Source organism: Antechinus flavipes, chromosome 3 (genome assembly GCF_016432865.1).
Source record: "Antechinus flavipes isolate AdamAnt ecotype Samford, QLD, Australia chromosome 3, AdamAnt_v2, whole genome shotgun sequence".
Lineage (NCBI taxonomy): Eukaryota > Metazoa > Chordata > Mammalia > Dasyuromorphia > Dasyuridae > Antechinus > Antechinus flavipes.
In genome coordinates this window covers 634,262,708-634,273,976 of record NC_067400.1, presented here as the reverse complement: position 1 = coordinate 634,273,976, position 11,269 = coordinate 634,262,708, and the positions used below count along the sequence as shown (strand labels likewise).

General features: G+C 39.6%; 1 long non-coding RNA gene across 1 annotated transcript; it reads left to right on the top strand.

The window, feature by feature from the left end:
- The first annotated feature begins 2,230 nt into the window (after window positions 1-2,230).
- Window positions 2,231-10,867, top strand: LOC127556928 (uncharacterized). Its single transcript, XR_007952564.1, has 2 exons — window positions 2,231-3,308; window positions 8,520-10,867. It is a non-coding gene; the product is annotated as an uncharacterized LOC127556928 (long non-coding RNA).
- The last annotated feature ends 402 nt before the right edge of the window (window positions 10,868-11,269 follow it).

Below are 11,269 nucleotides of genomic sequence, written 5' to 3'. Positions count from 1 at the left end.
AAGGGGAACAGCCTACCACCACATCTCTGATCTTCCCTAGTTCCAATTCTGGTTGAGGCTCTGAGAGCTTCTAGTGTGCTTGTCCCTTCTGGCCCTGAGAGCTTCTTGCTTATATGCTGTACACTGAATACAAACCAATCATAATATCACTAGGAAACCATTATTTGTTATAATATTAAATCAATGCTAAACTAGATTTAACCATTGTCTCCTCAATTCCACTTAGTATCTTGTAAGAATCCTTTGTTTCAAGTTCAGTGTTCTGGCCCATAACAAATTACCTATGCATATGCTTTGTAAATGAAAAGCTTTAATAAAAGAAAAGAAAAGAGCCAAGTTCATCATGGTTGATCATCACATACTCTTCTTGCTACTATGTATGTTTTCTTGGTTCTGCTCACTTATTCAGCATCAGTTCATGTAAGTTTTTCTAGGCAAAAGGCTCTTTTCCAATAAGGTGTTTTCAATTTACTTTCCAGAAAAATAATATACACAATGACTAAAAGAATGGAAATGGTTATTTTTATTATTATTATTTCTAGAATTTTATAACATAATAGCAAGGACAGTGGACATCCTTGCTTTACTTCTATATTTGTTGGTAAAACTTCTAATATATTCCCAATGCTTATGATGCTTGCTTTTGATTTTATATAAATATTTTTATGACATTAAAAACTTTTCTTTATGCTTATTAAAATAAATAAATAAATAAGAAAAAAAAGGTTCTTGGGAGCAGCTAGGTAATGCAGTGGACAGAGCACCAGCCCTAAAATCAGGAGGACCTGAGTTCAAATCCAGCCTCAGACACTTAACAATTCCTACCTGTGTGACCCTGGATGAGTCATGTGACCACAATGGCCCTAGCCAAAAAAAAAATTCTCTTTTTAATTTATAGGATAAAACAAATATTTCCATAACAGTACAATAAAAAAAAGACAATTTTCACAGGAAACTACCAATCTACCCTGCACAATCTTACAAAATCAATGCATAATGTTTTCCTTTTTTTTTTCCCTCTGACACCCATGCCCTAAATATGGCTACCATCAGACACAAATAGTCATGTATGTAATATATGCAAAATTATTCTATACATACTTTTTTTATCAGTATATAGTGTTTTTCTTAATATATCTTTTATGGTTAATCTTGTATTTATGATAAGCAAAATAAATTTTCTCAAAGTTATTTAAAAACAATATTGGGGTGTTCTGCTTGGTTCTGTTCATTTTGTTCATCATTTCATGCTAGTCCTTCCACATTTTTCTAAAATCATGGAGCTCACCATTTCTTAAAGCACAGTAGCATCCCATCAAAATCATATGCCACAATTTGTTCAGCCATTCCCCAATCAATGGGTATAACTGTAACATGTAGCTCTTTGCCACCTCAAAGAGAGCTGCTATAAACACTTTAGAATATTGAAGTTCCTTTCCTTTTTCCTTAATCTTTGGAAATAGACCAACTAGTAATATTGTTGGGTCAATGGGTAAAGTTAATTCAATAATTCTTTGGCCATAATTCCATATTGTTCTTGTTATGTCCTGGGAAGGAGATCTTACTTGTTGCAGTATAGGTAGAGATTTTATACACAAATCATATGTGAGAAGGAAGAGGGAAAGTGGATTACAAATCAGTTGTTATCAGAGTCTAACTGATTTTCCACAACAAGCCCAAGAACACAGGACAATATGGTGTTTTCAATTCTTGTGGAAACAGTTCTTAAGTGATTGTTTCAAATTTCTGTGGTCATTTCTTGGTAGGGGACAGGACCAGAGTCCTAGGATAGGAAGAGTTTCTCCAATCATTAATTCACTTAATTCAACATGCAAAGGAGAGTGATATCCATAATTGATTGATTATTTCAAATTGCTTTGTGAGACTGACTTCCAAGTTTGAATAATGTAAATTATTAGTATATTCATTACACATATTATATTAATATGAAAATCTCCTTTCACACTTTCCAAGATAGTTGGGTTATTTCACAATTCCACCAATGAATTAGTGTCCCAATTTTGCCACATCCTTCTGCAACATTTTTCACTTCCTCTTTCATTCATTTTAGTCAATCTGGGAGATATAAAATGATATTGCAAACTGGTTAAATCTGCATTTTTCTAATCAACAAGGAACTAGAGCATTGTTATATGACTCTGTGTGGGATATGAAGACCCTTACCCAAAAATGACTACTCAGAGATCACTCAAAGTAGAAAGCAGAAAATCATTTATTGTAGAATCCCATGAGAAGGGAACAGTCCAGGTGTGAGCAAAAAAGGGAAGTGAAAGTACTCACAGCCAGAAAGCTGAAGAGTCAGCGAATACATACAACTTTTATAGATTTTGTTACAAGAGATTATATCACAAGTTAGAGAGCACTGACAGATATGGGGCCATCTAATTGGTTGTGGCTACTTGAAAGGATTGGAAGAGAAGGTTTCAGTTTCCCCAAAATCCTCTGATTTCCAGGAAAATGCAACTCAGGCCTTCAGGCTTTAGATAATCACTCCGACAGTGGTCAAGCTAATAGACTAAATATTGATAAATGCCAAATCCTGATAAACATCACTAATGTTAAGTAAATATGTCTGCATATATTATACGTATGCAGGATACAAGGAAATAACAAAAAGGGGAATTCATACAATATTTATCTTGTAAGTGCTTCATCTTTCCATATCAATTCTAATGTGTTTAGATTTATTGACTGGAAAACTGCCTGTTTATATCCTTTAACTATTTATCAGTTGGGGAATGACACAGTTGGGGATTTGACAGATTACTACAGCTAGATTACTATTTGAATTTCCCTCCACTGTCGTGACTGTTGTAAAGAAGGAGTTAACCAAGGGGCTGCTCTGAAGAGTCAACTGAGGATAAGAAGTAAACAAGTCCGGAACAGAATGACAAGCACTAACAGCTATGTCCGGGAAGAAGTACTTAGAAGCATTTATTCCACACCACTCTGTTCTTGACATTTAAAAACTGCTGAGTTGTGCCCTAATGTAAACCATCTTTGTCTTAATACCATTATATAACCACTTTAATGAGCCTTAAGTGTATTTACTTGGAGCTAACGAACTATGATATCATTGCATAAGAAACTGTATAAAACGAGTAGCCATGGTACAATTAAACGAGCTTCTCATATCACTTTTGATGTGTAGTTGTCTCCCTGCGGCAAATGGTGACCCCGACGTGATTTCAATACCGCAGCTGCATCCCGCAGGAGCTGAAGGAGCTCTGACCAAAGACAGGTCGGCGTCCCATCACAGAGGACGGACCCGTGGCCATGGCTGACCGGTGAGTCAGGAAGCGGGATGGGAATGGCAGCATCTGCCTTGCAACTAGCGGCTATATCCACTTTTCGTAACCTTGCCGAGAAATATGATATACCTGTCACGGACAAGGACATTGCCTCTCTCCTGCGATGGGGGAGAGACACTGCCATTTTTCGGGACACGGAATCCCTCTTTTCCCATAAGGTTTGGGATGATCTCGGAAAAAGACTGTGGAGTGCCGCACTGCATAAAGAAAAGGGAGTTGTCCCACTTATAGGAATTTACAAAGACTTACTAACTATAATACAACGCTTGCATGCTGAAGCAGATATTACTGCTGCAATTTCTGCACTTTTTGCTAACACTAAAGCAAATGAGGATGATAAAAAGCTTAAAGATAGTAAGATTGAAATCGAAAGTGATGAGGAGATTGTACATTATTCGGAGGTGCCATCTGCTGGTCATATTGTCGCTCCTTTTGTTTCTGATGCTGAAAAAGAGGCTTTCGGAGGAAAATCTGACAATCTCCCTCCGTATGTTCCTCCAACTGCCCCCCCTGCCGAGTTAGATGTAAGCTCTAGAATAGATCCATCCAAAATACCCCTCTCTATGGATGTAGATGACGATATAGACCGGATACCGGCACAGTTATTTCCAAAAGATCCTAAGACAGGACACTCTTATTATGAGGAATTACTTAAAGAATTAAGACGCATAGACCCCAAAACAACTTCCTCTCGAAAAAGAGATGATGCATACGAGAGAGCTATAAAAGCTGTCTCCCAGGGGTTGAGAGAATTGGAAGCTAATACTGAAAAGACCTCCGATAAATGGAAAGAAATTATTGACCTAAGAAAGGCATTAGAGGAACAAAACAAGGACCGGACGGGAGTAAACCCTGCTGCTGAATTCCCAGGTCATGATCCCTCCCGGCAATGGAGAGCTTTGCTCCAGCATGCCACTATTTCCGGGGATCTTTCCTTAACCCCGAGTGTATTTCCAGAAATAGTACAGAATGGTAGAAGAGAGTGGCAAGGCTTTGAATGGAAAATGATAACCAATTTACAGAAGCTGGTTTTACAATATGGAACGTCAAACAAAATAGTACAAAATCAAATCTCCTCATTACTTTCATACAGTAAGATGACTCCTTTTGATATAAGACTACTTATGGAAATGATACTTACCCCTACTGAATATATGCTCTTTCTTACGAAATGGGAACAACGTATTGCTGTTAAGGCTATGGAAAATTTGGACTTGCCTGATGGGGATCCTTTAAAAACAGCCACTATAGACATGCTTCTAGGAAAGGGAGCTTTCACAGATGCTCGGGCTCAAGCCCGACTTGATGACAGAATTCTCACCCAATCTCAGATGTGCGCTCTGAATGTGTTTATGTCTCTTCCTCAAATCTCCCATCCTACGCTTCCCTATACCAAAGTTACTCAGAAGTTGGACGAACCGTTTATGTCCTTTGTGGACCGCGTGAAGGAAGCCATAGATTCTGCCCCCAATGTGCCCCTGGAAATGAAGCCCACTCTTGTTAAGGAAATAGTTACTCAGAACGCTAATAAGGCTTGCAAAAAATTGATTGCACCCCTTCCGCCTGGTGCATCGATTGTGGATATGATAGAAGCATGCTCTAGAGAAAGGCTGCTATGGGAGCAGGAAAAAGCCTCCATTCATGGTGCTGCTCTTGCTGCCGCCTTACAAGCAGGCTCAAAAAGTAATGCTTGTTTTAAGTGTGGGAGGACTGGACATTTTAGGAGAAACTGCCCCTGCCCTGGTTCGTCCGCTGGAACCTTTGCAGGTACCTGTAGGCGATGTGGGAAGTTTGGTCATAAAGAAATGAACTGTCGTTCGAAATTTCATTCTGATGGACGTGCTCTTACTTCATCCTCGGCGGGAAACCGCCTTCCCCGCGTCCGGGCGCGGCGGCACAAATACCCCGGCAGCGACCCCTAGTTGCGACAGGGGCATTCTCCACCAACTCTCCCCTTCCACTCAAGGATCAGCAGGACTTGACCTCTCCGTGGCAATAGACATAGATATTAATGATTCAAATGTGCACCTTATCCCTACCGGGATCCACGGCCCTTTGGGAGGAGGCCTGTCAGCCCTCCTTATTGGGCGTAGCTCCTCATCATTAAAAGGAGTATTTGTGTTGCCAGGCTGCATAAATGCCGACTATAAAGGAGAAATTTTGACCATGCTTAAAGTCTTCTCTCCTCCTGTACATCTGAGTAAAGGTGACAGAATTGCTCAACTTATTCCCTTTTATGCAAAGTCACTTACAATGTCTACTAATCAATGAACGGGAGGATTTGGTTCAACTGATACCACTCTATCTGCTCTCCTTGAAAAGATTACTGACTCCTGCCCTACCCGGCAAGTGCAAATATCTGATTCTTTTGGTAATACACTATTCGTGACTGCTCTCCTTGATACTGGAGCTGACGCCTCAGTGGTTCCTAAATATATGTGGCCCTCACATTGGTCACTAACTAAGGTTAATTCGGTCAAAGGGATTGGTGGTGAAACCCCCACTCAATCTACTTATAGAGCAACTCAAATGCTTTCTCTAAAGAATAATGAAAACAATACTGCACATGCGTCTCCTTTCATGCTTGACACTACCTTGTGTCTCATTGGCCGAGCTGTCCGTCCCAATGGGGTGCGTACTTCACTACCATGTCACCTTTTTCATAGGGGCCACTGATCAAAGGGGGAATACACGGCCTATTGTACAATTACAGTGGCATACGAATACGCCTGTGTGGGTTGATCAGTGGCCCCTCTCTAGAGAAAGGATTCAAGCCCTCCATGAATTAGTGCAAGAACAGCTAAAAAGGGGACATATTCGTACATCGTTGAGTCCCTGGAATACTCCAGTATTCTGTATAAAAAAGAAAAGTGGGAAATGGAGATTATTACAGGACTTAAGAGCGGTAAACAAGGTCATGAAACCTTTTGGAGCACTATAGCCTGGGTTACCGTCTCCCACCGCAATTCCTAAGGATTGGAAACTATTGGTTATTGACTTAAAGGATTGTTTCTTCACAATCCCATTGCATGATGCAGATAAGGAAAAGTTTGCTTTTTCAGTACCGGCAGTTAACCTGTCAACACCTACACACAGATATGAATGGACAGTGCTTCCACAAGGGATGAAGAATTCTCCTACTATTTGTCAATATTATGTTGACCATTATCTCCAAAAATGGAAAGGGACCTTAAATAAAACAAGGTTGCAGCAGTTGTATGTCATTCATTACATGGATGACATTTTACTAGCCTCGCCGAACTACATTGAGGATGATTTATTGATTGGTTTACAGAACGTGCTGAAACAAGGAGACTTGGAGATAGCTCCTGAAAAAATACAAAGATCAGAGCCATTTATATATCTGGGAGCTCGTATAACCAATAACAAGGTTTTTCCTCAAAAGTTAAAGATTAAATCTGATGTTAATACTGTCAATGACGTCCCGAAACTGATAGGGGATATTCAATGGCTTCGACCCTTTTTAGGAATTCCCTCTGAGTTGATGCAACCATTATATGAGCTATTGAAAGGGCATACTAACATTATCGACCCGTGTATTCTAACCGATGCAGCAAAAATGGCATTAGATGCCATCTCTCAATTAATGAATACCAACCACCTTTTTAGATATGATGAATCTCTTCCCATCAATTTGTATGTGTATGGGAAAACGCTTATGAATTCAGTACTTATTGGACAGCACTCCACCGAAGGGTTTTATATTTTAGAATGGGTTTTTCTTCCCACCAGAAAAACAACCATCACTCCTGTATTCCAATATGTAGGTGAAATGATATTGAAAACAAAAGAACGAACTATTCAGTTGTTTGGGACTCTTCTTTCCCGATTATATATTCCCCCTTGGCCGGAAGATGCCACCTCCAGCATTTTTAGTACACATCCTATTTTCTTGCTCGCTATACATGAATTACCCTCGGACTTTCATTATCCCCCACATCCATTGTTTTCTACTCAATTAATCTTAACTCCCAGTATTCAGATGTCCCCTGTTCCGATTGCTCAAGCTGTTACGTGTTTTACAGATGCATCTGGTTCAATGAAAAAATATGGATTTTCATATCGCAAGGATGGACAATGGAAGGACAAGATTTGGGTTGCTGAAGGCTCGGTCCAACAACTAGAATTAATGGCCATATTACAATGTTTCATCATCTTTTCAAATGAACCTGTTAACATTGTCTCTGATTCCTTGTATGCTGTAGGGATCATGCTAAGACTTCCATACTCTATCATTACCCCTACCTCCTCAGTTGTATTCCCCTTGATAAACAAGTTACATGCTTGTGTCTATTATAGACAACATCCCTACTTTATTACTCACATTAGAAGCCATTCCTCTTTGCCAGGACCATTCACGGAGGGAAACAATAGGATAGATAGAATAGTGTCAAAATCTGAATCTGAATGCATAGTTATTATGTCTCTCCAAGAAGCATATAACAGCCATTCCTTTTTCCACCAGTCTGCCCGGTCCTTATCAAAAGAATTTAACATTCCCCTTAAACAAGCTCGAGAGGTGGTGGCTGCCTGTCCTGACTGTGCAAACTACCCATGTTACAGAACTCCAATGAGGCCATGAATACCCGTGGGTTATGCCCTCGGCAATTGTTTCAAACTGACATTACTGAATTTGCCCCCTTCGGGAAGTTGAAATATGTGCATGTCACTATTGACACTTATTCAAAGCAGATTTGGCCCTCGGCACATGCCTCCCCCAAGGCAAAAGATTGTGTGCGACATTGGCTTGTCGTTTTTGCGGTCCTGGGGAGGCCTCATGAGATTCGTACTGATAATGGCCCGGCATATAGATCCAAAATAGTAAACCTCTTTATGAAACGATGGGGAATTATCCATTCATTTGGCATCCCCCATAATTCCACCTCTCAAGCAATTGTTGAAAGAGCACATCAAGATGTGAAAAAGTATCTTTCTATATATTTTTCCAAAATAGAAAGCCCTCATAATGCTGTATCAAGGCACTTTTTACCCTGAACTGGTTAAATCCCTGGGATTCGTTACAAAACAAGGTACCCGTTGAGGCTCATTTTCAAAAAGAAAGAGAAATCAGAGCTCCCGTAGAAGTGTATGATCCTGGTACAAATAACTGGGAGAAAGATGCTGAATTGTTAACATGGGGACGAGGGTATGCTTGTGTTTCCATAGGTCACCGAAATCGATGGGTACCAGCAAAATGGGTGCATCCACAATTATCATCCTCTGCTTCTTGATCAACGCCTCTCACACCGTGATGACACAACTCCAACTGACTGCAACAACAGGAAACATTTGGATTAGGATTGCTAATGCTACTAAGCAAGACCATTTGTGTTTATCCCTTGATAATGTAGATGATCCATTTAAGACTTGCTTTGTAGGATCTCCTCTAGAAATGCATGAGTTGCTCATAAGATTTAATACCACTATGGATGTGTACAACTTAAACTGTAACCAAACTGCTACTGCACCTTATTGTCATATGTATAAAAATAATACTTATAGATGGCCCTCATATAGACATGCATGCGCTTTAAAAATCTTATTGCACGCCCTGTTTGTAGTGGCTAGAAACTGGAAAATGAATGGATGCCCATCAATTGGAGAATGGCTGGGTAAATTGTGGTATATGAATGTTATGGAATATTATTGTTCTGTAAGAAATGACCAGCAGGAGGAATACAGAGAGGACTGGCGAGACTTACATGAACTGATGCTGAGGGAAATGAGCAGAACCAGGAGATCATTATACACTTCGACAACGATATTGTATGAGGACATATTTTGATGGAAGTAGATTTCTTTGACAAAGAGACCTGAGTTTCAATTGATAAATGACGGACAAAAGCAGCTACACCCAAAAAAACAACACTGGGAAACGAATGTGAACTATCTGCATTTTTGTTTTTCTTCCCGGGTTATTTATACCTTCTGAATCCAATTCTCCCTATGCAACAAGAGAACTGTTCGGTTCTGCAAACATATATTGTATCTAGGATATACTGCAACATATCCAACATATAAAGGACTGCTTGCCATCTAGGGGAGGGGGTGGAGGGAGGGAGGGAGGGAAAAAAAATCGGAACAGAAACGAGTGTCAATATAAAGTAATTATTAAATAAAAATAAAAAAAAATTAAAAAAAAAAAAGAACCAAGTCAAAAAAAAAAAATCTTATTGCACTCACTTCAACATCCTCCCCCTAATTTCCCTCAAGCTGTCTCTCTGTTGTCTAGCCTTCCCCCCGGCGTTCTTGAAAATGTAACACATTTGTCTGACTGCTCAACATTCATTGATCCGCAATTATACTCCTTCTATGGGATAGTTTATTTTGAACCACCTAATGACAAACATCCCGGAACAGGCAGCTGAAAGCCCAGAACACAATGGAAAACATTTACTTCCCTCACTCAATTGTCTCATTGGGGACACCTTTATAGTGGTGCACTTTCTCTTACACTAGAGGGCCCTTTAGCTTTGCCCCCAGGAACATTCCTGATCTGTGGGGATACTGCTTGGACTGCCATCCCTTATAGACCTGTTGGGGGTCCTTGCTATGTCGGTCAACTTTCATTATATCAGGTAAATATGACCTTACATCAAGAAGTAAGAACACGTGTTCGAAGAGAACTGCATGAGCTACCCCCTGATTGCATAGACGATGTAGAATTCGTATCTACAGGCACTGCGGTTTTTCTTTCCCTCCTTACTCCGCAAAGTATGTCAGCACTAAATTATAAGGTTCTAAAGAAATTGGCCTGTTGGGTTCGGAATAATTCTAACCTTACTTCCTCTATACTTTCCGATATAACGCAACAACTTTCTACCTTTTCTCATGCCACGTTACAAAATAGAGCTGCTATAGATTTTCTCCTTCTTTTGCATCATCATGATTGTTCCGAATTTCAAGGACTTTGTTGCTTTAACCTTACTGATAACACTCCCTCTATAAGACAAAAGATAAACAAAATTCGAGAGGAGCTCCATAAAATTAAGATTTCGTCTAACACATTAGAAGATTGGTTCAGATCCCTAAGTATTCCTAACTTCCTCTTATCCTTGATATCCCCTATTCTGACCATTATCATCTTAATTGTTTTATTTTGTTTGTGTGCACCCTACAACTGACAGAAACTTGTCTCCTTAGAATGATGTCTCGTTTCACAAAAAAAGGGGGAGATGTTGTGGCTGTTGTAAAGAAGGAATTAACCAAGGGGCTGCTCGGAAGAGTCAACTGAGGATAAAAAGTAAACAAGTCCGGGAACAGAATGACAAACACTAACAGCTATGTCCGGGAAGAAGTACTTAGAAGCATTTATTCCGCACCACCCTGTTCTTGACATTTAAAAACTGCTGAGTTGTGCCCTAATGTAAACCATCTTTGTCTTAATACCATTATATAACCACTTTAATGAGCCTTAAGTGTATTTACTTGGAGCTAACGAACTATGATATCATTGCATAAGAAACTGTATAAAATGAGTAGCCATTGTACAATTAAACGAGCTTCTCATATCACTTTTGGTGTGTAGTTGTCTCCCTGCGGCACTCCACCTTATTTTTACTCATTATTTTCTCAAACTCTCTTTTTACTTTATTTTTCCTTTATCTTATTTCCTCCCTTACCTTCCTATACCTTATTTTACCCATGCCCTTTAATTCCCTATCTCATTCTGTCCCCCATGCTCCTAACCTTATTGTATATACCCTTTTCAAAATCCCTTCCCTCCACTATCCCGCAGTTTTTTCACCTCCCTAGAAGTTCAGAATATTTCTCAATCTCTTTGGATGTATATGTAAGAGTGAGAGATAACATTACCAGCCCTGCACCCCTGCCTTCTTCCTCTGTATCAGTTCTTTCTTTCATGCCCTATTTTATGACACAGTTACTTTTTTTACTCCCACTTTTATTTTTCAGAA